General features: G+C 47.2%; 1 protein-coding gene across 1 annotated transcript in view; it reads left to right on the top strand.

Annotated features, from left to right (window-relative positions):
* Positions 1–10,061: 10,061 nt before the first annotated feature.
* LOC142246493 (arylamine N-acetyltransferase, pineal gland isozyme NAT-3-like) overlaps positions 10,062–26,549 on the top strand; it is a 47,853-nt gene continuing 31,365 nt past the window's right edge. The window contains exon 1 of the mRNA XM_075319556.1: positions 10,062–10,223. The gene's annotated coding sequence lies outside the window, so the exon portion shown is untranslated. The remainder of the gene's footprint in view (positions 10,224–26,549) is intronic.

The following is a 26,549-nucleotide window of genomic DNA, read 5'->3' as shown; positions in this document are numbered from 1 at the left end:
ACAACACTACGAAGGCTTTAAATCTAGTCGATAGGGCTAAGATGGATGGCATGCCTTTAATGCTTCTGTCCACGGACACTGAAAAGGCGTTCAATCGAGTCAGCTGGCTGTTTTTGGACGAGGTCCTTGTCTCTTTGAGACTGGGAAGCAATATTCTCAAATGGATAGGCTCTCTTTATAGCTCCCCTTCGACGTGTGCTTGGGTAAATGGGGTGCTTTCGGAGTGGGGTGTCTCTCAGACGCCTCTCACACACAGCCTCTTCACACGCCACACAGTCCGCCTTGCCTCAGTGGTGTTCCATCCAGAGGCTCCTACCTCTCAGAGATTAGCGGCCTCTCTCAGGCTCAGAGGCTGCTTCTCCTGCAGTGCTGCACCACACACTGCTCACAGACGCCACACCATCTGCCATGTGCCAAACAGACGCCATTAAAAAAATCATGTGGCCTGTCAGACACATGTCAAACACACCCATGTACAGTACAGACCAAAAGTTTGGACACACCTCATTCAAAGAGTTTTCTTTATTTTCATGACTCTAAAAATTGGAGATTCACATTGAAGACATTAAAGCTATGAATAAAAACATGTGGAATGAAATACTTAAAAAAGTGTGAAACAACTGAAAATATGTCTTATATTCTAGGTTCTTCAAAGTAGCCACCTTTTGCTTTGATTACTGCTTTGCACACTCTTGGCATTCTCTTGATGAGCTTCAAGAGGTAGTCACCGGAAATAGTCTTCCAACAGTCTTGAAGGAGTTCCCAGAGATGCTTAGCACTTGTTGGCCCTTTTGCCTTCACTCTGCCGTCCAGGTCACCCCAAACCATCTCGATTGGGTTCAGGTCTGGTGACTGTGGAGGCCAGGTCATCTGGCGTAGCACCCCATCACTCTCCTTCTTAGTCAAATAGCCCTTACACAGCCTGGAGGTGTGTTTGGGGTCATTGTCCTGTTGAAAAATAAATGATGGTCCAACTAAACGCAAACCGGATGGAATAGCACGCCGCTGCAACATGCTGTGGTAGCCATGCTGGTTCTGTATGCCTTCAATTTTGAATAAATCCCCAACTTTGTCACCAGCAAAGCCCCCCCACACCATCACACCTCCTCCTCCATGCTTCATGGTGGGAACCAGCCATGTAGAGTCCATCCGTTCACCTTTTCTATAAAGACACAGTGGTTGGATCCAAAGATCTCAAATTTGGACTCATCAGACCAAAGCACAGATTTCCACTGGTCTAATGTCCATTCCTTGTGTTTTTTAGCCCGAACAAGTCTCTTCTGCTTGTTGCCTGTCCTTAGCAGTGGTTTCCTAGCAGCTATTTTACCATGAAGGCTGCCGCACAAAGTCTCCTCTTAATAGCTCTTCTAGAGATGAGAAGGTGTGTCCAAACCTTTGGTCTGTACTGTAGGTGGCCAGACCCACCCATCTTCTTAGCCACCTGTGAACCTGTCTTGAGAATACCTTAGCAGAAACATGTGGCACTACAAGTACCAGCATGGAACTCCATGTTCACACCACTTATGTGGTACATACCGGCCATTAGCAATGTAGCCAGTCGCCATCTCATAATATGTTAATGGTTCGTTGACGAGTAACAGGTCAGTGAAGGTCAAAATGTGCATGTGGTATGTTGTGTTATCTCCATCTTCCCTGCTAAATAAAGAATTAAAAAAAAACAAAAAACAATTGGTCTTGTAGGCAGAACCATCAATGAGCCAGAACCTGTTCTCCCTGCCAGGGGGGGGTTTACTTTACATGCCAAACAATGATAAAACCAATCCCTAAATTCCTGCATAGCAATGAAGATGTTCTCCTGCTCTCATCCAGGGAAGGTAAATAACTCTGCATTATAATGGGTAAGTCACAACACAGGGGGCTGCACAAGGACTAATTGTTTGCAGGTAAAATGTAACCCCCCCCCCATAAAATGCCCTCTAATGTTACATGAATGTACAGTCCCTGACAGAAGTTCTGGCGCTTATCCATGTTATGTAAATAAAAGCTTATAACCTGACTTTAAATTCATCCATTGGTTTTATAAATTACTCTTTTGAAAGCTGTGCAATACAGGGTAATATTGTGGTACCGTGTTAGCCAGAAAAATCAATTGAAATACTATGTCCGAAGAATGACAAAAGTATTTTAGGAGTGATACCTTTATAGGCTAACCAGAAAAATTATATTAGCAAGCTTTCAGAGCATCAAGGCTTTCTTTTGAAAGCTGAAACCCTCCCAAATTTGGTTTAGGTTATGAAAATAAAGTTGCTTCAAAGCTGAAATATTGATCATTTAATGAACACAGTGTTTCAGCTTTAAAAAGAGTAATTTATAAAACCCATGGATGAATTTAAAGTCAGGTTATAAGCTTTTATTTACATAACATGGGTAAGCGACAGAACTTATTAATTGTAAATATTGATTGTAATCAATAGTAATAAAGTGAGACTTAATAACAAAATCTGGAAACCTCTGCAGGAACCATATGTTCTATATAAAATCAAACTAGGAGAGTCACTAATAGAGGAGGATCTGGGAGGTTTAATCTGCTGGAATCATATGCATCAGGCCCCATTTACATGCCCGTGTAAAAAAAAAAAAAAAGCATGGTTCATTTTTGACATCCGTGTGTCATTCATGTGACATCCAATTACACATAATAACTGACCCGCACATCAAACAGGTGTGAACAGGTGCTAGCTGAAAAACTCATAACTATAAAGCATATAAAGCTGCATACTAAAAAAGCTAACAATGAAAAAGTGAACTCTGGCATTGCATTACTGCTATATGAATATTTGAAAAAAAGCTTAGCTTATGGATTGGCCAATGCACGTGAGCCCAGTAACCGACGGCAAGGTAATCTCTGTATACCGGGATAAATAGATCTACAGCTATCTAGCTGAATTAATAAATAATTTTAGAGAAAAAAAACAACATGGGGTTCCCCCTAATTTTCATAACCAGCACAGGTACAGTAGCAGCTCCGGGCTGCAACCCTCAGCTGTCAGCTGGTTTTGAAATATAGAGGGGATCCCATGCTGATTTTTTAATTATTTGTACAAATAATAAAAAAGAACGGATTAGGTCCCCCCCAGTTATCAAAACCAGCCAAGGGACAGCTGACAATTCGTGGCTGATATTTTTAGGGTGTGAAGGGCCATGGTTATTTGGCCCTTCCCAGACTAAAAATAGCAGCCCGCAGCCACCGCAGAGGTGGCGCATCTATTACATGTGCCAAATCTGGTGCTGTAGTGGGCTCTTCCTGTTGCCCTGGTGCGGTGACAAACGGGGTAATATATGGGGTTGATGTCAGCTGTGAATTGCCAGCTGGCATCAAACACTCGTATTAGTAATAGGTGAGTGTCTATCATACACCCCCATTACTAATCCAGTAGAGATATGTATAAAAAAAATATTTGAACAAACACCCCCCGACTACAGCCCTTGTTCACCATTTTTTTTAAATTTATTTTAAGAAAAGTCTGCTGTAATCCAAGCAATGTCCCATGGCGTTCCTTAAAACAAAATCTGAAAGACATAAAAAGGGAACGTGATTAAAGAAATAAAGACAAAAGACACCCTCATTCACCAATTTATTTCCCTGCAAAAACTCTAATCCAAGGTAATCCAAAAGGGGGTCCCACGATGTTCCATACTCGCTGTCCCAGCCAATCAAGAACAGATGGTTCCTCATTGGCAGGAAGAGCAGCCAGTGCAGGCTCACACACTGTTCTGTGTGAGACTTACTGCAGTGAACTGAGATGACCTCATGAGGTCAGCCGAGGTCACGGCAGCAGGTCACACAGTAGTGTGTGGGCCACCATGGGCAGGGACGAGCGGTGACAGCATGAGTTAACCGCAGGTCAGTGCCTGCGGCTCTCACAGCAAATATCGTGAGAGGGCTCTCATCCGTAACAGATCCATTGAAGGTGAGCTCAGGAGTAATTATAGTTGGTCACTAAGTCGAACGAGATGCGAGGGACGTGGACTCTGCACAGCTTCATCTTCAGTGTATTTCCAGTCTTGCAGTGAACTTTCATGTACTCCATCTGTAGCACCCCTGAGACTGGTTGCTACAGGGTATTGTATTTTATATATTTCTATGTATTTTATAATATCCGTCCATCCTGGGTAGGATGAGGTTAAAGCCTGGTAAGTTTCGTTTTCTGCTTCACACAGCCACACATGTGCAGGAGTGACTTACAAAACAGACAGTTTAGTTTCAGTTTACTTCAGAACGCTTGGGAGACCAGACAGAGTGGACCCCAGTGCCCAGATCCCTGAGGGAGCTCTATCTATTGCTCTCAGGGAAGCAGAGCAGAGGAACTACCAGTTCCAGACCAGTTCATACACCAGTTCTTTACATGGGACCAGGCGAGTGGATGGCTGAGGACCCCTAAGCTGAGAGAGATGTCAGTTAGGAGGCTCCAGGTCCCTTAGCCGGCAGAGACTTGGAATGGGAGAGGTGGCTAGCCGGGAAGGAGTTGAGAGCCTGGGACCGGTAGTCGTGTGGCATGGAGGAGAAAAGGGTAACAGAGGGGAGGATTTAGTTGCCCCTTGGACCAGCTTCGGGTGGTAGAGTAGCAGGTCCCCAGAGCTCCAGAGACCAGGAGGGGACCACCACATGAGAGCACAGGAGGAGAAAGCCCACAGGCTGCCCTACCAGACTTTGACCTCTGCCCTGCCTGGGAACGACCGGAGTCAGCACAGTAAAGACCAGCATCCTGGGTGCGACACCAAGACTTGTGAGTAAATAAACCTGAAACCCGCAACCCAGTGACTCTGTTTGTCATCGCTTTGGGATCTGGCGATTCCCAGTTCCCCGTTCTTTTTCCCAGGGGCCGCTCCGCCTGTGGTGAGCGATCATTCCGGGTGCACCCAAACATCTTCCCCGGCGAGGTACGCTGCAGGAGGGGGAAAGGTCGGAGGAAGGGTCTGCAGAGGAGGAAGCCGGGACCCCAGTCACCACTGACACCGGTGACGTCCTCTCCAAGAACAATGCTTGCTAACCACCCCCTTTTACTGTGCACCACGGGGCCACGGAACAGGGCCAGGCCACGGCTTCTACAAACCACTGGCCCGGCTACGGGTATACAAGGTACGGATTTAAGCTCCTATCCTGGGCTCCGTGGGGTGTCACACATCCATTGTGTGTATACCATACCGTGCAGGACCAGCAGGGCGGCGATGAAAACCCCTAATGGACAGCAGGCGATCAGTGTGCATACGCTGTGACTGGAAAGACAGAAACTATTAACGGCAGCGTCACCCAAATATTTCTATTCTGGTTGGCTTTCTCTGGCGGGCTCTGCGATGTGAACTCTCTTTATTGGACACCATGATACAGTGTGTCATAGACCATCGCTCCGGTACCGTCTTTAGGCCCCTCTTGGCGTGCACTAGTGATGACGTCCAGTGACTGCTAAAGACGGCAATAGACAACAGGGACATTCCTAATTTACGTATAATAAAATATTAAAAAAAAAAAACCTTCTTTATGTGCTGCCCCCTATGTACAAGAATATAACTACTATAATACTGCCCGCTATGTACAAGAATATAACTACTATAATACTGCCCCTATGTACAAGAATATAACTACTATAATACTGCCCCCTATGTACAAGAATATAACTACTATAATACTGCCCCTATGTACAAGAACATAACTACTATAATACTGCCCCTATGTACAAGAATATAACTACTATAATACTGCCCCTATGTACAAGAATATAACTGCTATAATACTGCTCCTATGTACAGGAATATAACTACTATAATACTGCCCCTATATACAAGAATATAACTACTATAATACTGCCCCTATGTACAAGAATATAACTACTATAATACTGCCCGCTATGTACAAGAATATAACTACTATAATACTGCCCCTATGTACAAGAATATAACTACTATAATACTGCCCCCTATGTACAAGAATATAACTACTATAATACTGCCCGCTATGTACAGGAATATAACTACTATAATACTGCTCCTATATACAAGAATATACCTACTATAATACTGTCCCCTATGTACAAGAATATAACTACTATAATACTGCCCCTATGTACAAGAATATAACTACTATAATACTGCCCCTATGTACAAGAATATAACTACTATAATTCTGCCCCTATGTACAGGAATATAACTACTATAATACTGCCCCTATGTACAGGAATATAACTGCTATAATACTGCCCGCTATGTACAAGAATATAACTACTATAATACTGCCCCTATGTAAAGGAATATAACTACTATAATACTGCCCCTATATACAAGAATATAACTACTATAATACTGCCCCTATGTACAAGAATATAACTACTATAATACTAACCCTTATGTACAAGAATATAACTGCTATAATACTGCCCCTATGTACAAGAATATAACTACTATAATACTGCCCCCTATGTACAAGAATATAACTACTATAATACTGCCCCTATATACAGGAATATAACTACTATAATACTGCCCCTATATACAGGAATATAACTACTATAATACTGCCCGCTATGTACAAGAATATAACTACTATAATACTGCTCCTATGTACAAGAATATAACTACTATAATACTGCCCCTATATCCAAGAATATAACTACTATAATACTGCCCCTATGTACAGGAATATAACTACTATAATACTGCCCGCTATGTACAAGAATATAACTACTATAATACTGCCCCTATGTACAGGAATATAACTACTATAATACTGCCCGCTATGTACAAGAATATAACTACTATAATACTGCCCCTATGTACAAGAATATAACTACTATAATACTGCCCGCTATGTACAAGAATATAACTACTATAATACTGCCCCCATGTACAAGAATATAACTACTATAATACTGCCCCTATATACAAGAATATAACTACTATAATACTGCCCCTATGTACACGAATATAACTACTATAATACTGCCCCTATGTACAAGAATATAACTACTATAATACTGCCCCCTATGTACAAGAATATAACTACTATAATACTGCCCCTATGTACAGGAATATAACTACTATAATACTGCCCGCTATGTACAAGAATATAACTACTATAATACTGCCCCCTATGTACAAGAATATAACTACTATAATACTAACCCTTATGTACAAGAATATAACTACTATAATACTGCCCCTATGTACAAGAATATAACTACTATAATACTGCTATGTACAAGAATATAACTACTATAATACTGCCCCTATATCCAAGAATATAACTACTATAATACTGCCCCTATGTACAAGAATATAACTACTATAATACTGACCCCTATGTACAAGAATATAACTACTATAATACTGCTCCTATGTACAAGAATATAACTACTATAATACTGACCCCTATGTACAAGAATATAACTACTATAATACTGCTCCTATGTACAAGAATATAACTACTATAATACTGCCCCCTATGTACAAGAATATAATTACTATAATACTGCCACTATGTACAAGAATATAACTACTATAATACTGCCCCTATGTACAAGAATATAACTGCTATACATTAATCTGGCTTTTTCTGTTTCTTTTGGAGTAAAGGCTTCTTCCTGGCAGAGTGGTCTTTCTGTCCATGTTGATACAGTCCTCGTGTCACTGTGGATAATGACACAATGTTACCGGCTTCCGCCAGCATCTTCACAAGGTCTTCTGCTTTTGTTCTTGGGTTGATCTGCACATGTCTGACCAAAGCACGCTCATCTCTGGTGCACAGAACCCGTCTCCTTCCTGAGCGGTATGATGGCCGGACATTCCCATCTTGTTTGTACTTGCATATAATTGTTTGTACAGATGAATGAGGCATCTTCAGGAATCTGGAAATTTCACCAAAGGATGAACCAGACTTGTTAAAGTGTACAATTCTCTTCCTGAGATCTTGGCTGATTTCTCTTGACTTTCACATGATGCTGCACAAAGAAACCGTGTGTTTCAGGTGTGCATTACAATACATCCACAGGTGCGTCTGTAATTAACTCAGATGTTGCCAATAAACCTATCAGAAGCTTCCAAAGACATGACATCATCATATGGGCGGTCCCATATTGTTTAAAGGCACAGTACTCTTAGTGTATGGAAATATTTGACTTTGCAGAAAGTAATAAAAATGCCTGAAAACATTCTCTCTCTCCTCATTATTTGGCAAATAGAAATAATTTGGCTCCTAATTGACCTAAAACGGGAATGATTTATTCTGATTTCATGTCAAATAGTGAGAAAAACCTGCAGATGTGTCTGTATAGAGAGAGGAGGGAAAAACCTGCAGATGTGTATAGAAAGTGGAGGGGAAAACCTGCAGATGTGTCTATATAGAGAGCGGAGGAAGAACCTGCAGATGTGTCTGTGACGACATGGACTCTCATGGGTTAAAGTTTCTTAAAATTCAGCCAGACAGCATGATAGATTGTCTATAGACGGGGGAGAAGTCCCTCCTTGTTTTTACAAGACTCTTGGTGACTCGATGTAATTGTGTTGGCCACTGAAAGCCAGACATATTGTTCTCCAGACTTTTCCAGTAATCATTGTATTGTAGTTGTGTATTGCTAATGTGATTACCTTAGTAGCCATTGCAGACTCCATGTAGATATCTTCAGTCTTTCTGTAGACATCATTTGGATGAACATTGTTCATGCAGCCTGAAATTCATCCAATGGGAGAGGCGCTCTTGTCCAACCAATTGATGAGGACGCAGTGTATCTAAGTGGAAGGCTGTGGCTATAAAAGGGACTTCTTTAAGCCACCAGGTTGTTGATGGATGCTCTTTGGAGCTGACTAGAGGATCAGGATATCTTATGGCTTCAATCTAGGGACTCCGGTTCCGGTTGGAGACCATATCCACAGCCTAGGAATTTCGACTCCGGCTGCCAGGATTGTAACATCATACCAGGACTACCTAAGGAGGACACGCAGGTTGGGACAATCCAGTCACCTGTTACAGACTTTGCAGACCTCAGCCAGCTTCCTAAATCTGGCGTTATTCCATTCTCGGTGGGTGCTCGCCAAAAGCGGGGTGCTGCTGGATTGGAGTAAGTAGCCCTGGAACCTGTGAGGCATGGACATTCTAAATCCCTGGTGAGCAGCGGAAGGGGGACACTCTGTTGCCTGTTACATTTGTGTGTTTTGCTGGTTATGTGTTATGTGCCGTTAATTGTTTGGGGATCCAATAAAGTCTAATTATTGTGGTTCCCTCACCCTGTGTTGTCTGAGTAGTGTTACGCCCACGGTTAAGGAGGCCGGCGTTCAGTTGGGATTAGCCCTGAGCCACACTGTCTTTCTAAAGGCGGTGGGTTTTATTGGACGAGAGCACCCACTGAGCCCCGTGTTTCCACAGTGTCTATATAGAGAGTGCAGGGAAAAACCTGCAGATGTGTCTGTATAGAGAGCGCAGGGAAAAACCTGCAGATGTGTCTTTATAGAGAGGAGGGAAAAACCTGCAGATGTGTCTCTATAGAGAGTGGAGGGAAAAACCTGCAGATGTGTCAGTATAGAGACCGGAGGGAAAAACCTGCAGATGTGTCTGTATAGAGAGTGGAGGGAAAAACCTGCAGATGTGTCTGTATAGAGAACAGAGGAAAAACCTGCAGATGTGTCTGTATAGAGAGTGGGGGGAAAAACCTGCAGACGTGACTATATAGAGAGCGGAGAGAAAAACCTGCAGACGTGACTTTATAGAGAGCGGAGAGAAAAACCTGCAGACGTGTCTATATAGAGAGCGAAGAGAAAAACCTGCAGATGTGTCTTTATAGAGAGCGTAGAGAAAAACCTGCAGATGTGTCTTTATAGAGAGTGGAGGGAAAAACCTGCAGATGTGTCTGTATAGAGAGCAGAGGGAAAAACCTGTAGATGTGTCTTTATAGAGAGTGGAGGGAAAAACCTGCAGATGTGTCTTTATAGAGAGCAGAGGGGAAAACCTGCAGATGTGTCTGTATAGAGCGTGGAGGGAAACTTCTGGTTTGCACTGTATATCCTCCCCTGTGCTGACAGTATCCTGCTCCTGTATATCCTCCCTGTAGCCTCCATGTCACGTTCTTGCCGGATGTTACATGTGGCGGAGTCTTGGCCGGAGGCCAGAACCGTCCAGTTAACGACTGGAGTGAACTCTGTCCTCCAGAGAGAACCCTGACCTGTGAGTGCGGACGTCACGAGCCCGGAGAGTGCACAGCCTGCAGGAACGTCTGAAGGTGGGTGACTGTATCTACGGCTCAGCCTGTATCCCCCCTCAGGAGTAGATAGGATAAGGGCAAGATGAATGATAACAGAGAGCAGAGGAGCAGATCAGGAACCGGACACACCGGGGAGTCAGGAAGCAAAGATAGCACATGGGAGATATCATCTGCTCATCAGCGTGCCACACACACATAGGAGTATACAGGAATATAGTATACACAGACTACACAGTATACAGGAACATAGTGTACACAGAATACACAGTATACAAGAACATAGTGTACACAGAATACACAGTATACAGGAACATAGTGTACACAGAATACACAGTATACAGGAACATAGTGTACACAGAATACACAGTATACAGGAACATAGTGTACACAGAATACACAGTATACAGGAACATAGTGTACACAGAATACACAGTATACAAGAACATAGTGTACACAGAATACACAGTATACAGGAACATAGTGTACACAGAATACACAGTATACAAGAACATAGTGTACACAGAATACACAGTATACAGGAACATAGTGTACACAGAATACACAGTATACAGGAACATAGTGTACACAGAATACACAGTATACAAGAACATAGTGTACACAGAATACACAGTATACAGGAACATAGTGTACACAGAATACACAGTATACAAGAACATAGTGTACACAGAATACACAGTATACAGGAACATAGTGTACACAGAATACACAGTATACAAGAACATAGTGTACACAGAATACACAGTATACAGGAACATAGTGTACACAGAATACACAGTATACAGGAACATAGTGTACACAGAATACACAGTACACAGGAACATAGTATACACAGACTACACAGTACACAGGAACATAGTGTACACAGAATACACAGTACACAGGCACATAGTATACACAGACTACACAGTATACAGGAACATAGTGTACACAGACTACACAGTATACAGGAACATAGTGTACACAGAATACACAGTATACAGGAACATAGTGTACACAGAATACACAGTATACAGGAACATAGTGTACACAGAATACACAGTATACAGGAACATAGTGTACACAGACTACACAGTATACAGGAACATAGTGTACACAGACTACACAGTATACAGGAACATAGTGTACACAGACTACACAGTATACAGGAACATAGTGTACACAGACTACACAGTATACAGGAACATAGTGTACACAGAATACACAGTATACAGGAACATAGTGTACACAGAATACACAGTATACAGGAACATAGTGTACACAGAATACACAGTATACAGGAACATAGTGTACACAGAATACACAGTATACAGGAACATAGTGTACACAGAATACACAGTATACAGGAACATAGTGTACACAGAATACACAGTATACAGGAACATAGTGTACACAGAATACACAGTATACAGGAACATAGTGTACACAGAATACACAGTATACAGGAACATAGTGTACACAGAATACACAGTATACAGGAACATAGTGTACACAGAATACACAGTATACAGGAACATAGTGTACACAGAATACACAGTATACAGGAACATAGTGTACACAGAATACACAGTATACAGGAACATAGTGTACACAGAATACACAGTATACAGGAACATAGTGTACACAGAATACACAGTATACAGGAACATAGTGTACACAGAATACACAGTATACAGGAACATAGTGTACACAGAATACACAGTATACAGGAACATAGTGTACACAGAATACACAGTATACAGGAACATAGTGTACACAGAATACACAGTATACAGGAACATAGTGTACACAGAATACACAGTATACAGGAACATAGTGTACACAGAATACACAGTATACAGGAACATAGTGTACACAGAATACACAGTATACAGGAACATAGTGTACACAGAATACACAGTATACAGGAACATAGTGTACACAGAATACACAGTATACAGGAACATAGTGTACACAGAATACACAGTATACAGGAACATAGTGTACACAGAATACACAGTATACAGGAACATAGTGTACACAGAATACACAGTATACAGGAACATAGTGTACACAGAATACACAGTATACAGGAACATAGTGTACACAGAATACACAGTATACAGGAACATAGTGTACACAGAATACACAGTATACAGGAACATAGTGTACACAGAATACACAGTATACAGGAACATAGTGTACACAGAATACACAGTATACAGGAACATAGTGTACACAGAATACACAGTATACAGGAACATAGTGTACACAGAATACACAGTATACAGGAACATAGTGTACACAGAATACACAGTATACAGGAACATAGTGTACACAGAATACACAGTATACAGGAACATAGTGTACACAGAATACACAGTATACAGGAACATAGTGTACACAGAATACACAGTATACAGGAACATAGTGTACACAGAATACACAGTATACAGGAACATAGTGTACACAGAATACACAGTATACAGGAACATAGTGTACACAGAATACACAGTATACAGGAACATAGTGTACACAGAATACACAGTATACAGGAACATAGTGTACACAGAATACACAGTATACAGGAACATAGTGTACACAGAATACACAGTATACAGGAACATAGTGTACACAGAATACACAGTATACAGGAACATAGTGTACACAGAATACACAGTATACAGGAACATAGTGTACACAGAATACACAGTATACAGGAACATAGTGTACACAGAATACACAGTATACAGGAACATAGTGTACACAGAATACACAGTATACAGGAACATAGTGTACACAGAATACACAGTATACAGGAACATAGTGTACACAGAATACACAGTATACAGGAACATAGTGTACACAGAATACACAGTATACAGGAACATAATGTACACAGAATACACAGTATACAGGAACATAGTGTACACAGAATACACAGTATACAGGAACATAGTATACACAGTATACAGGAATATAGTGTACACAGAATACACAGTCTACAGGAATATAGTATACCCAGTCTACAGGAATATAGTGTACACAGAATACACAGTATACAGGAATATAGTATACACAGAATACACAGTATACAGGAATATAGTAAACACAGAATACACAGTATACAGGAACATAGTATACACAGAATACACAGTATACAGGAATATAGTGTACACAGAATACACAGTATACAGGAATATAGTATACACATAATACACAGTCTACAGGAATATAGTATACACAGTCTACAGGAATATAGTATACACAGAATACACAGTCTACAGGAATATAGTATACACAGTATACACAGTCTACAGGAATATAGTATACACAGAATACACAGTCTACAGGAATATAGTATACACAGAATATAGTATACACAGAATACACAGTCTACAGGAATATAGTATACACAGAATACACAGTCTACAGGAATATAGTGTGATGGGGGTGTACAACAGAGCAAAGGATGGACGAGGCCGAGGGACGATCCAACAGGTTTATTAACAGGAATGCAAGAACAGCACACGATAAGTCCACGTAAAACAGATTCGGGGGCCCTTCCCGACAATCCTCGGACCGGATTACAAAGCAATCGTCCTTACAGTAGTCCAAAGAGTTCCACACAATCCCACGGGCCGCCACACAGGCCTAGCTCCGTCCGTGTCCACAGCCACCCAGGCTGGAGCTCCTGCTCCCTTCAAGTTTCAGCTCACTCTGCCTGAATCTCCCAGGTAAGCAGAGTTTACACTAGTTGGACTCTAGGCCCACCTCCCCCTACTCCCAGGGATGGAAGTGCCTCAAGAGGATATAACCTTGCATTTTAGGGGGGTGATTACCTACAACAATAGAAATGTACACAGAAGTAGTTCAAATAAGACAATGAACCCAGCTTGAAATAGGAATCTGTACAGCATATACAGTGAGAGGGTAAATTACATCTTCACAATCCCTCCCCCTCCCAACTTGTGTACGTACTAGGGACCTCTACAGGTCACTGGTTAAGTACACACAGGCAGAGCGTTACTTACATGTGGCTTCATGCAGCCACGAATTGGCATCGTAGCTCTCCCACATCATTGCCCAGGAGAACAGCTGCAGGCAGACCACCCATCACCCCAACCACACATCGCCTGACCCCAAAACCAAAGCTCAGATCCACAGTGGCTGTGGGAATAGTCCTCCATTGTCCACCAGCCAGTTCAATAACAATCCCAGGTCCTCTATGGATTGCCTCAGGCCGAACCACTCGGGGATCAGCCAGTGTGAGGAAAGCACCCGAGTCACAAAATCCAACAAGTCTCTGTCCATCCAGCACAACCTCCTGCAAGTGCTTACCTCGATGAGCAGAAGTCGTCATAACTGCAGTTCGCACCCAGTAAACTCCTGGTGGTGCAACATGGGCTGAGTCACTAGGCCAGTCCTCACATAGCGGTGCCACATCTTCCTCCATGGCGCTGGGCTGTAAATAATTAACAATCCGATTGGGTGCAGGATCAGTCCTCATTTGAACAGCTGGGCAGGAGACTTGCCGATGCCCTGGCTGTCCACATTGATAGCATCTGAGCTGGGTCTCCCTCCATCCAAGGCGTCCTCTTGGGTAAGGGGTAGGGGAACTTGGAGGCCGGCTCCCACCTGAAGGTGCTGTAGGGGTTTGAGGATGATTCCTCCATGGCCTGGCTGGGCATGAGGCCTGCAAATGCCCGGGATGCCTACAAACATAACACCTGCGCTCTGTTACTTCCTCTCCCCGGCGTATTCCAGAAAGTGCAGTAGAAGCAACTGGAGGCACATTAACACGGGTATCAACATGTGGTGGCTTAGAGGAACGGGGAACAATGGGGACAGAATAACTGGGGGCATCCGGTGTTGTGGAGCTGTTAGGCGTCTCTCCATCCTCCAACAGAACCCTCCACTGAGGCTTGATGGTGAGCACCTCATCAGCTAGAGCAGCAGCTTCCTCCACTGTCGCTGGTTTTCTCTCACGCACCCATTCCCGGATCTCAGCGGGGCACTTGAAGTAAAACTGCTCTTTTAGGAGGACCTGGAGGACGGTCTCCAAGGTTAAGGCCTCCTCTGCCTCCAACCAACGATGCCACAGATGTTTGAGTTTGTGGGCATACATCTTGAAGGACACTTCCTCATCACATGCTAGAGTACGGAACTGAGTCCTGTAAGTGTCTGGCGTTACAGCATAATGTTCTAGAATAGTCTGTTTAATATCCGCATACTCACAGTTCCACCGATGGTCCATAGCTCTATAGGCTGCAGCAGCTCCACCCTCTAAGAGCCCAACCAGATGCCGGACGCGCTCCCTTTCTGGGACTTCCATTAATCGACACTGATGCTCAAAGTCCTGGAAGAAGCCCTCAATGTCACCAGCAGCCTCATTAAACTGCTTGAAGTCTTTGCGGGACACTCTGGGAAGTTCCCTCATGATGGGTGCTGGGGTTACAGTCTGTCTGGAACCTCTCGCGGCTTCCACAGCGAGCTGCTTATCCAGCAATGCCATCTCCTCCATCCTGCGCTCCTTCTCTTCAGCTCCACGCATGGCCTCCCTCTTATCTTCTATGGTGGCCTCATCTCCAAGCAGTGCCATCTTTTCCTTGTACCACACAACCCATTGACTTTTTTGGGTATTCACCTCCGGCTCCCGTCTTTGCTCCCCTTGCTGTGGAAATTGTTCCTCGGTGCCATCTTGCAGGCAAGCGTGTTCCAATGCCTCAATTAGTTGCTCCTTAGAGAGTCCTTTGTAGCCGACACCTAATTCACGGGCCTTTGTTTGTAGACTCGCCACAGTCCAGTTCCTGTATCCTGAGGTTCTGGTTTCAGACGTCGATTGGCTGTTGTCCTCCATTTCTTCTGCTCTGATCCCGCCGCTGCCAACCAGTTTGTGATGGGGGTGTACAACAGAGCAAAGGATGGACGAGGCCGAGGGACGATCCAACAGGTTTATTAACAGGAATGCAAGAACAGCACACGATAAGTCCACGTAAAACAGATTCGGGGGCCCTTCCCGACAATCCTCTGACCGGATTACAAAGCAATCGTCCTTACAGTAGTCCAAAGAGTTCCACACAATCCCACGGGCCGCCACACAGGCCTAGCTCCGTCCGTGTCCACAGCCACACAGGCTGGAGCTCCTGCTCCCTTCAAGTTTCAGCTCACTCTGCCTGAATCTCCCAGGTAAGCAGAGTTTACACTAGTTGGACTCTAGGCCCACCTCCCCCTACTCCCAGGGATGGACGTGCCTCAAGAGGATATAACCTTGCATTTTAGGGGGGTGATTACCTACAACAATAGAAATGTACACAGAAGTAGTTCAAATAAGACAATGAACCCAGCTTGAAATAGGAATCTGTACAGCATATACAGTGAGAGGGTAAATTACATCTTCACATATAGTATACACAGAATACAGGAATATAGTATACACAGAATACAGGAATATAGTATACACAGAATACACAGAATAAAGGAATATAGGATACACAGTATACAGGAATATACTATACACAGAATACACAGTATACAGGAATACAGTATACACAGTATACAGGAATATAGGATACACAGTATACAGAATATAATATACACAGTATACAGGAATATAGTATACGCAGAATCCACAGTATACAGGAATATAGTATACACAGAATACACAGTATACATGAATACAGTATACATAGAATACACAGTATACAGGAATATAGTATACACAGAATACAGGAATATAGTATACACAGAATACACAGTATACATGAATACAGTATACATAGAATACACAGTATACAGGAATATAGTATACACAGAATACACAGTATACATGAATATAGTATACACAGAATACACAGTATACAGGAATATAGTATACACAGAATACACAGTATACAGGTATCTGCACTGTATGGCCGAGGTCAGACGAGCGTTCGGCATCCGATGTTAGATTATAGTGACTCTGCTGTGAGTGCGACCGAGCGTCATCTACAGAGAGTCTCTCATATCACAGCATCAGATCCCAGCTGCGGAGAAGACGGAGAACATTAATGTCGCCATCTCCTCCACTCTCTGACTCTGCGTATATCAGACTGATGACATCCGATGTGTCACACGCCATAGACTTGTATAACCTGAGACACCCACTAATGTCAGCAAAGTATTATAGTAGTTATATTCCTGTACATAGGGGCAGTATTATAGTAGTTATATTCCTGTACATAGGGGCAGTATTATAGTAGTTATATTCCTGTACATAGGGGCAGTATTATAGTAGTTATATTCCTGTACATAGGGGCAGTATTATAGTAGTTATATTCTTGTACATAGGGGCAGTATTATAGTAGTTATATTCTTGTATATAGGGACAGTATTATAGTAGTTATATTCCTGTACATAGGGGCAGTATTATAGTAGTTATATCCTTGTACATAGGGGCAGTATTATAGTAGTTATATCCTTGTATATAGGGACAGTATTATAGTAGTTATATTCCTGTACATAGGGGCAGTATTATAGTAGTTATATCCTTGTACATAGGGGCAGTATTATAGTAGTTATATCCTTGTACATAGGGGGCAGTATTATAGTGGTTATATTATTGTACATAGGGGGCAGTATTATAGTAGTTATATTGTTGTACATAGGGGGCAGTATTATAGTAGTTATATTCTTGTACATAAGGGCAGTATTATAGTAGTTATATTCTTGTACATAGGAGCAGTATTATAGTAGTTATATTCTTGTACATAGGGGCAGTATTTTAGTAGATATATTCTTGTACATAGGGGGCAGTATTATAGTAGTTATATTCTTGTACATAGGGGCAGTATTATAGTAGTTATATTCTTGTACATAGGGGCAGTATTATAGTAGTTATATTCTTGTACATAGGGGCAGTATTATAGTAGTTATATTCTTGTACATAGGGGCAGTATTATAGCAGTTATATTCTTGTACATAGGGGCAGTATTATAGTAGTTATATTCTTGTATATAGGGGCAGTATTATAGTAGTTATATTCTTGTACATAGGGGCAGTATTATAGTAGTTATAGTCTTGTACATAGGGGGCAGTATTATAGTAGTTATATTCTTGTACATAGGGGCAGTATTATAGCAGTTATATTCTTGTACATAGGGGCAGTATTATAGCAGTTATATTCTTGTACATAGGGGCAGTATTATAGCAGTTATATTCTTGTATATAGGGGTAGTATTATAGTAGTTATATTCTTGTACATAGGGGCAGTATTATAGTAGTTATAGTCTTGTACATAGGGGGCAGTATTATAGTAGTTATATTCTTGTATATAGGGGGCAGTATTATAGTAGTTATATTCTTGTACATAGGGGCAGTATTATAGCAGTTATATTCTTGTACATAGGGGCAGTATTATAGCAGTTATATTCTTGTACATAGGGGCAGTATTATAGTAGTTATATTCTTGTACATAGGAGCAGTATTATAGTAGTTATATTCTTGTACATAGGGGCAGTATTATAGTAGTTATATTCTTGTACATAGGGGCAGTATTATAGCAGTTATATTCTTGTACATAGGGGCAGTATTATAGCAGTTATATTCTTGTACATATGGGCAGTATTATAGCAGTTATATTCTTGTACATAGGGGCAGTATTATAGTAGATATATTCTTGTACATAGGGGGCAATTATTATTAGAAAAAACAAACAAATACACATATAATAAACAAATACTCCCATTAATACAAATCACTGAGGTTACAGAGACACCGGCACTAAATGATCAGATTAAATACTGAAATAAATTAACGAGTCCACACCTGTGCGGGAAATAGAGTGTAATGAAACTCAGCAATCACCATACAATGTATAGAAGGAGCAGAGTGACAGTCATTATCCCGAGTCAGGGACATTCTGTCCACCGCCGGTGTCCATGGCAGACTCTGCCTAAGGGTCTACAGATAGGGGCCTCTGCTTTGGCGGGGGATGGTCCTCTACGTCCCTGTCACATTCAAGTTTCCCCAATTCCCTCTCAAAATCATCATCATGGGACAAAGCCCCATACTTGTTGGACACGACCATCGCACCGACAGAGCTCTGGACCTTCTTACTAGCCCTGTCACATGCAGCCTGGACCTGAGGGACAACCTCCATGTTCCCCTCCGCACCATCCTGCTCTGGTATCACCTGAGCGGACTCCCGGGGGACATCTGAGTTGGGCAGTACCTCTCCTGATGTGAAAACCTCCTCCTGAGCCCCTGCCGCCACCTCCTGAGCCTCTGCCGCCACCTCCTGAGCCTCTGCCGCCACCTCCTGAGCCTCTGCCGCCACCTCCTGAGCCTCTGCCGCCACCTCCTGAGCCTCTGCCGCCACCTCCTGAGCCTCTGCCGCCACCTCCTGAGCCCCTGCCGCCACCTCCTGAGCCTCTGCCGCCACCTCCTGAGCCCCTGCCGCCACCTCCTGAGCCCCTGCCGCCACCTCCTGAGCCCCTGCCGCCACCTCCTGAGCCCCTGCCGCCACCTCCTGAGCCCCTGCCGCCACCTCCTGAGCCCCTGCCGCCACCTCCTGAGCCCCTGCCGCCACCTCCTCATCCGGTAACTCTCTGCAGATGTTGTGCCAGGCGTCTGGACAGTCCCTGTGAGGATGGCCCATCTTACCACAGAGGTTGCACCGGACGTCCCGACAATCTGCAGCGACATGACCGATGTCCCCACACAGGCCGCACTTCACCACGGTACAGGCATTGGCCAGATGACCAGTTTTACCACATCTGAAGCACTTTCGGGGCTGCCCGGGGTAGTAACATCTCCCCTTCTCCCTCCCAATGAAGAAGCAGTTGGGCAGGTGGGCAGTGATATTATTATATTGCCTCAGCTTCACCAGGACCTTCCACCCCATAGTCCAGATACCGTCCTCATCCCTGACCTTGGTGAGATCAGAGACGAGGTGACAATGTCTCCGGAGCCACACCTCGATGTCCTGTGGGGGAACGGCTCATTCCAGAAGGTGACATTCACAGTGACAGTATCAGGCCTGGAAATAGGGACCAACACAACTTCATTCCCCATCTGGCGGCACAGCAGCTCCCTCACCACGGACCTGCGCTGCGGCACAAACCCCATCTGGCGGCACAGCACGCCCTCACCACGGACCTGCGCTGCGGCAGAAGCTCCTTGGGACCTATGTACTTAAAACACACATTAATGCGTTTGAATGTCTGGCCGGTATACTGGGCGCCGGAGGTGAAGGATGGTGCGCCGCGGCTCCAGGCGTTCCTGGGGGGCACCTGCCGGGTCACCCTGGGCTGACTAACAGGATGAGGGTCTGTAGCAGGGGGGGCTGGCACACCCTGTGGGTTAGACGGTAAAGGGGGATAATCACACATATCATGCACATCATCATGAGCAGCATCATCATCATCATCACAATGTGCAATGTCCATCACAGACTGCGAATCCCCTCCAGCCCCCGACCCCACAGGCACAACGACACCATCCCCAGCCTGTGCACCGGCCTCAGCAGCACAGACAGTCACACATGGAAGGTCCTGCTCCTGTGCGGGGCACTCTGGGACTTGTAGTGCCTCCACAGTCTGAGGTGTAAGCCCCTGTACACACTCGGATGCCTGCTGCTCCTGTGCGGGGCACTCTGGGACTTGTGGTGCCTCTACTGTCTGAGGTGTAAGCCCCTGTACACACTCGGATGCCTGCTGCTCCTGTGCGGGGCACTCTGGGACTTTTAGTGCCTCTACTGTCTGAGGTGTAAGCCCCTGTACACACTCGGATGCCTGCTGCTCCTGTGCGGGGCACTCTGGGACTTGTGGTGCCTCTGCTATCTGAGGTCTAAGCCCCTGTACACACTCGGATGCCTGCTGCTCCTGTGCGGGGCACTCTGGGACTTGTAGTGCCTCTGCTGTCTGAGGTGTAAGCCCCTGTACACACTCGGATGCCTGCTGCTCCTGTGCGGGGCCTCTGGGACTTGTGGTGCCTCTGCTGTCTGAGGTGTAAGCCCCTGTACACACTCGGATGCCTGCTGCTCCTGTGCGGGGCACTCTGGGACTTGTGGTGCCTCTACTGTCTGAGGTGTAAGCCCCTGTACACACTCGGATGCCTGCTGCTCCTGTGCGGGGCACTCTGGGACTTGTAGTGCCTCTACTGTCTGAGGTGTAAGCCCCTGTACACACTCGGATGCCTGCTGCTCCTGTGCGGGGCACTCTGGGACTTGTAGTGCCTCTGCTGTCTGAGGTGTAAGCCCCTGTACACACTCGGCTGCCTGCTGCTCCTGTGTGGGGCACTCTGGGACTTGTAGTGCTTCTTCTGTCTGAGGTGTAAGCCCCTGTACATACTCGGCTGCCTGCTGCTCCTGTGCGGGGCACTCTGGGACTTGTAGTGCCTCTACCGTCTGAGGTGTAAGCCCCTGTACACACTCGGATGCCTGCTGCTCCTGTGTGCGGGGCACTCTGGGACTTGTAGTGCCTCTGCTGTCTGAGGTGTAAGCCCCTGTACACACTTGGATGCCTGCTGCTCCTGTGCGGGGCACTCTGGGACTTGTAGTGCCTCTACTGTCTGAGGTGTAAGCACCTGTACATACTCGGCTGCCTGCTGCTCCTGTGTGGGGCACTCTGGGACTTGTGGTGCCTCTACTGTCTGAGGTGTAAGCCCCTGTACATACTCGGATGCCTGCTGCTCCTGTGTGCGGGGCACTCTGGGACTTGTGGTGCCTCTGCTGTCTGAGGTGTAAGCCCCTGTACACACTCGGATGCCTGCTGCTTCTGTGCGGGGCCTCTGGGACTTGTGGTGCCTCTACTATCTGAGGTGTAAGCCCCTGTACACACTCGGATGCCTGCTGCTCCTGTGCGGGGCACTCTGGGACTTGTGGTGCCTCTGCTGTCTGAGGTGTAAGCCCCTGTACATACTCGGATGCCTGCTGCTCCTGTGCGGGGCACTCTGGGACTTGTGGTGCCTCTGCTGTCTGAGGTGTAAGCCCCTGTACACACTCGGATGCCTGCTGCTCCTGTGCGGGGCCTCTGGGACTTGTGGTGCCTCTACTGTCTGAGGTGTAAGCCCCTGTACACACTCGGATGCCTGCTGCTCCTGTGTGGGGCACTCTGGGACTTGTGGTGCCTCTACTGTCTGAGGTGTAAGCCCCTGTACACACTTGGATGCCTGCTGCTCCTGTGCGGGGCACTCTGGGACTTGTGGTGCCTCTGCTATCTGAGGTCTAAGCCCCTGTACATACTCGGCTGCCTGCTGCTCCTGTGCGGGGCCTCTGGGACTTGTGGTGCCTCTACTGTCTGAGGTGTAAGCCCCTGTACACACTTGGATGCCTGCTGCTCCTGTGCGGGGCACTCTGGGACTTGTGGTGCCTCTGCTATCTGAGGTCTAAGCCCCTGTACACACTCGGATGCCTGCTGCTCCTGTGCGGGGCACTCTGGGACTTGTGGTGCCTCTACTGTCTGAGGTGTAAGCCCCTGTACACACTTGGATGCCTGCTGCTCCTGTGCGGGGCACTCTGGGACTTGTGGTGCCTCTACTGTCTGAGGTGTAAGCCCCTGTACACACTCGGATGCCTGCTGCTCCTGTGCGGGGCACTCTGGGACTTGTGGTGCCTCTACTGTCTGAGGTGTAAGCCCCTGTACACACTCGGATGCCTGCTGCTTCTGTGCGGGGCCTCTGGGACTTGTGGTGCCTCTGCTGTCTGAGGTGTAAGCCCCTATACATACTCGGATGCCTGCTGCTCCTGTGCGGGGCCTCTGGGACTTGTGGTGCCTCTGCTGTCTGAGGTGTAAGCCCCTGTACACACTCGGATGCCTGCTGCTCCTGTGCGGGGCACTCTGGGACTTGTGGTGCCTCTACCGTCTGAGGTGTAAGCCCCTGTACACACTCGGATGCCTGCTGCTCCTGTGCGGGGCACTCTGGGACTTGTAGTGCCTCTGCTGTCTGAGGTGTAAGCTCCTGTAGCTGCAGTTGTTTCCCATCCTGGAAGCAGAATCTGGCCGCCTGTATCACCGCTCACGTCTGCTGCTGGGGGGTCTCGTCCTGAGCGGCCTCTGACTGCACATCAGGGGTCCTGGTCTCCACAGCACAGTCCTGCGTATGGGAGGCCAAACATTCCTGGGTCATATAGGTCTCCTTCAGGGGCCCCATACTCTCCAGCACAGTGTCCATGTCCTGCACCAGGGGCCCCATACTCTCCAGCACAGAGTCCATGTCCTGCACCAGGGGCCCCATACTCTCCAGCACAGAGTCCATGTCCTGCACCAGGGGCCCCATACTCTCCAGCACAGAGTCCATGTCTCCTTCAGGGGCCCCATACTCTCCAGCACAGAGTCCATGTCCTGCACCAGGGGCCCCATACTCTCCAGCACAGAGTCCATGTCCTGCACCACACTCTCCAGCACAGAGTCCATGTCCTGCACCATACTCTCCAGCACAGAGTCCATGTCCTGCACCACACTCTCCAGCACAGAGTCCATGTCCTGCACCAGGGGCCCCATACTCTCCAGCACAGAGTCCATGTCCTGCACCACACTCTCCAGCACAGAGTCCATGTCCTGCACCATACTCTCCAGCACAGAGTCCATGTCCTGCACCAGGGCCCCCATACTCTCCAGCACAGAGTCCATGTCCTGCACCAGGGGCCCCATACTCTCCAGCACAGAGTCCATGTCCTGCACCAGGGGCCCCATACTCTCCAGCACAGAGTCCATGTCCTGCACCAGAGGCCCCATACTCTCCAGCACAGAGTCCATGTCCTGCACCAGAGGCCCCATACTCTCCAGCACAGAGTCCATGTCCTGCACCAGAGCCCCCATACTCTCCAGCACAGAGTCCATGTCCTGCACCACACTCTCCAGCACAGAGTCCATGTCCTGCACCAGAGGCCCCATACTCTCCAGCACAGAGTCCATGTCCTGCACCACACTCTCCAGCACAGAGTCCATGTCCTGCACCAGGGGCCCCATACTCTCCAGCACAGAGTCCATGTCCTGCACCACACTCTCCAGCACAGAGTCCATGTCCTGCACCATACTCTCCAGCACAGAGTCCATGTCCTGCACCACACTCTCCAGCACAGAGTCCATGTCCTGCACCAGGGGCCCCATACTCTCCAGCACAGAGTCCATGTCCTGCACCAGGGCCCCCATACTCTCCAGCACAGAGTCCATGTCCTGCACCAGGGGCCCCATACTCTCCAGCACAGAGTCCATGTCCTGCACCAGGGGCCCCATACTCTCCAGCACAGAGTCCATGTCCTGCACCAGAGGCCCCATACTCTCCAGCACAGAGTCCATGTCCTGCACCAGAGGCCCCATACTCTCCAGCACAGAGTCCATGTCCTGCACCAGAGCCCCCATACTCTCCAGCACAGAGTCCATGTCCTGCACCACACTCTCCAGCACAGAGTCCATGTCCTGCACCAGAGGCCCCATACTCTCCAGCACAGAGTCCATGTCCTGCACCACACTCTCCAGCACAGAGTCCATGTCCTGCACCAGGGGCCCCATACTCTCCAGCACAGAGTCCATGTCCTGCACCAGAGGCCCCATACTCTCCAGCACAGAGTCCATGTCCTGCACCACACTCTCCAGCACAGAGTCCATGTCCTGCACCAGGGGCCCCATACTCTCCAGCACAGAGTCCATGTCCTGCACCACACTCTCCAGCACAGAGTCCATGTCCTGCACCATACTCTCCAGCACAGTGTCCATGTCCTGCACCACACTCTCCAGCACAGAGTCCATGTCCTGCACCACACTCTCCAGCACAGAGTCCATGTCCTGCACCAGGGGCCCCATACTCTCCAGCACAGAGTCCATGTCCTGCACCAGGGCCCCCATACTCTCCAGCACAGAGTCCATGTCCTGCACCAGGGGCCCCATACTCTCCAGCACAGAGTCCATGTCCTGCACCAGGGGCCCCATACTCTCCAGCACAGAGTCCATGTCCTGCACCAGAGGCCCCATACTCTCCAGCACAGAGTCCATGTCCTGCACCAGAGGCCCCATACTCTCCAGCACAGAGTCCATGTCCTGCACCACACTCTCCAGCACAGAGTCCATGTCCTGCACCAGAGGCCCCATACTCTCCAGCACAGAGTCCATGTCCTGCACCAGGGGCCCCATACTCTCCAGCACAGAGTCCATGTCCTGCACCAGGGGCCCCATCCTCTCCAGCACAGAGTCCATGTCCTGCACCAGGGGCCCCATCCTCTCCAGCACAGAGTCCGTGTCCTGCACCAGGGGCCCCATACTCTCCAGCACAGAGTCCATGTCCTGCACCAGGGGCCCCATACTCTCCAGCACAGAGTCCATGTCCTGCACCAGGGGCCCCATACTCTCCAGCACAGAGTCCATGTCCTGCACCAGGGCCCCCATACTCTCCAGCACAGAATCCATGTCCTGCACCAGGGGCCCCATACTCTCCAGTACAGAGTCCATGTCCTGCACCAGGGGCACCATCCTCTCCAGCACAGAGTCCATGTCCTGCACCAGGGGCCCCATACTCTCCAGCACAGAGTCCATGTCCTGCACCAGGGGCCCCATACTCTCCAGCACAGAGTCCATGTCCTGCACCAGGGGCCCCATACTCTCCAGCACAGAGTCCATGTCCTGCACCAGGGGCCCCATACTCTCCAGCACAGAGTCCATGTCCTGCACCAGGGCCCCCATACTCTCCAGCACAGAGTCCGTGTCCTGCACCAGGGGCCCCATACTCTCCAGCACAGAGTCCATGTCCTGCACCAGGGGCCCCATACTCTCCAGCACAGTGTCCATGTCCTGCACCAGGGGCCCCATACTCTCCAGCACAGAGTCCATGTCCTGCACCAGGGCCCCCATACTCTCCAGCACAGAGTCCGTGTCCTGCACCAGGGGCCCCATACTCTCCAGCACAGAGTCCATGTCCTGCACCAGGGGCCCCATACTCTCCAGCACAGAGTCCATGTCCTGCACCAGGGGCCCCATACTCTCCAGCACAGAGTCCATGTCCTGCACCAGGGGCCCCATACTCTCCAGCACAGAGTCCATGTCCTGCACCAGGGGCCCCATACTCTCCAGCACAGAGTCCATGTCCTGCACCAGGGGCCCCATACTCTCCAGCACAGAGTCCATGTCCTGCACCAGAGGCCCCATACTCTCCAGCACATAGTCCATGTCCTGCACCAGAGGCCCCATACTCTCCAGCACAGAGTCCATGTCCTGCACCAGGGGCCCCATACTCTCCAGCACAGAGTCCATGTCCTGCACCAGGGGCCCCATACTCTCCAGCACAGTGTCCATGTCCTGCACCAGGGGCCCCATAGTCTCCAGCACAGAGTCCATGTCCTGCACCAGGGGCCCCATACTCTCCAGCACAGAGTCC

This window comes from Anomaloglossus baeobatrachus, chromosome 7 (genome assembly GCF_048569485.1).
Source record: "Anomaloglossus baeobatrachus isolate aAnoBae1 chromosome 7, aAnoBae1.hap1, whole genome shotgun sequence".
Classification (NCBI taxonomy): Eukaryota; Metazoa; Chordata; class Amphibia; order Anura; family Aromobatidae; genus Anomaloglossus; species Anomaloglossus baeobatrachus.
This window is presented reverse-complemented; position numbering and strand designations above follow the sequence as displayed.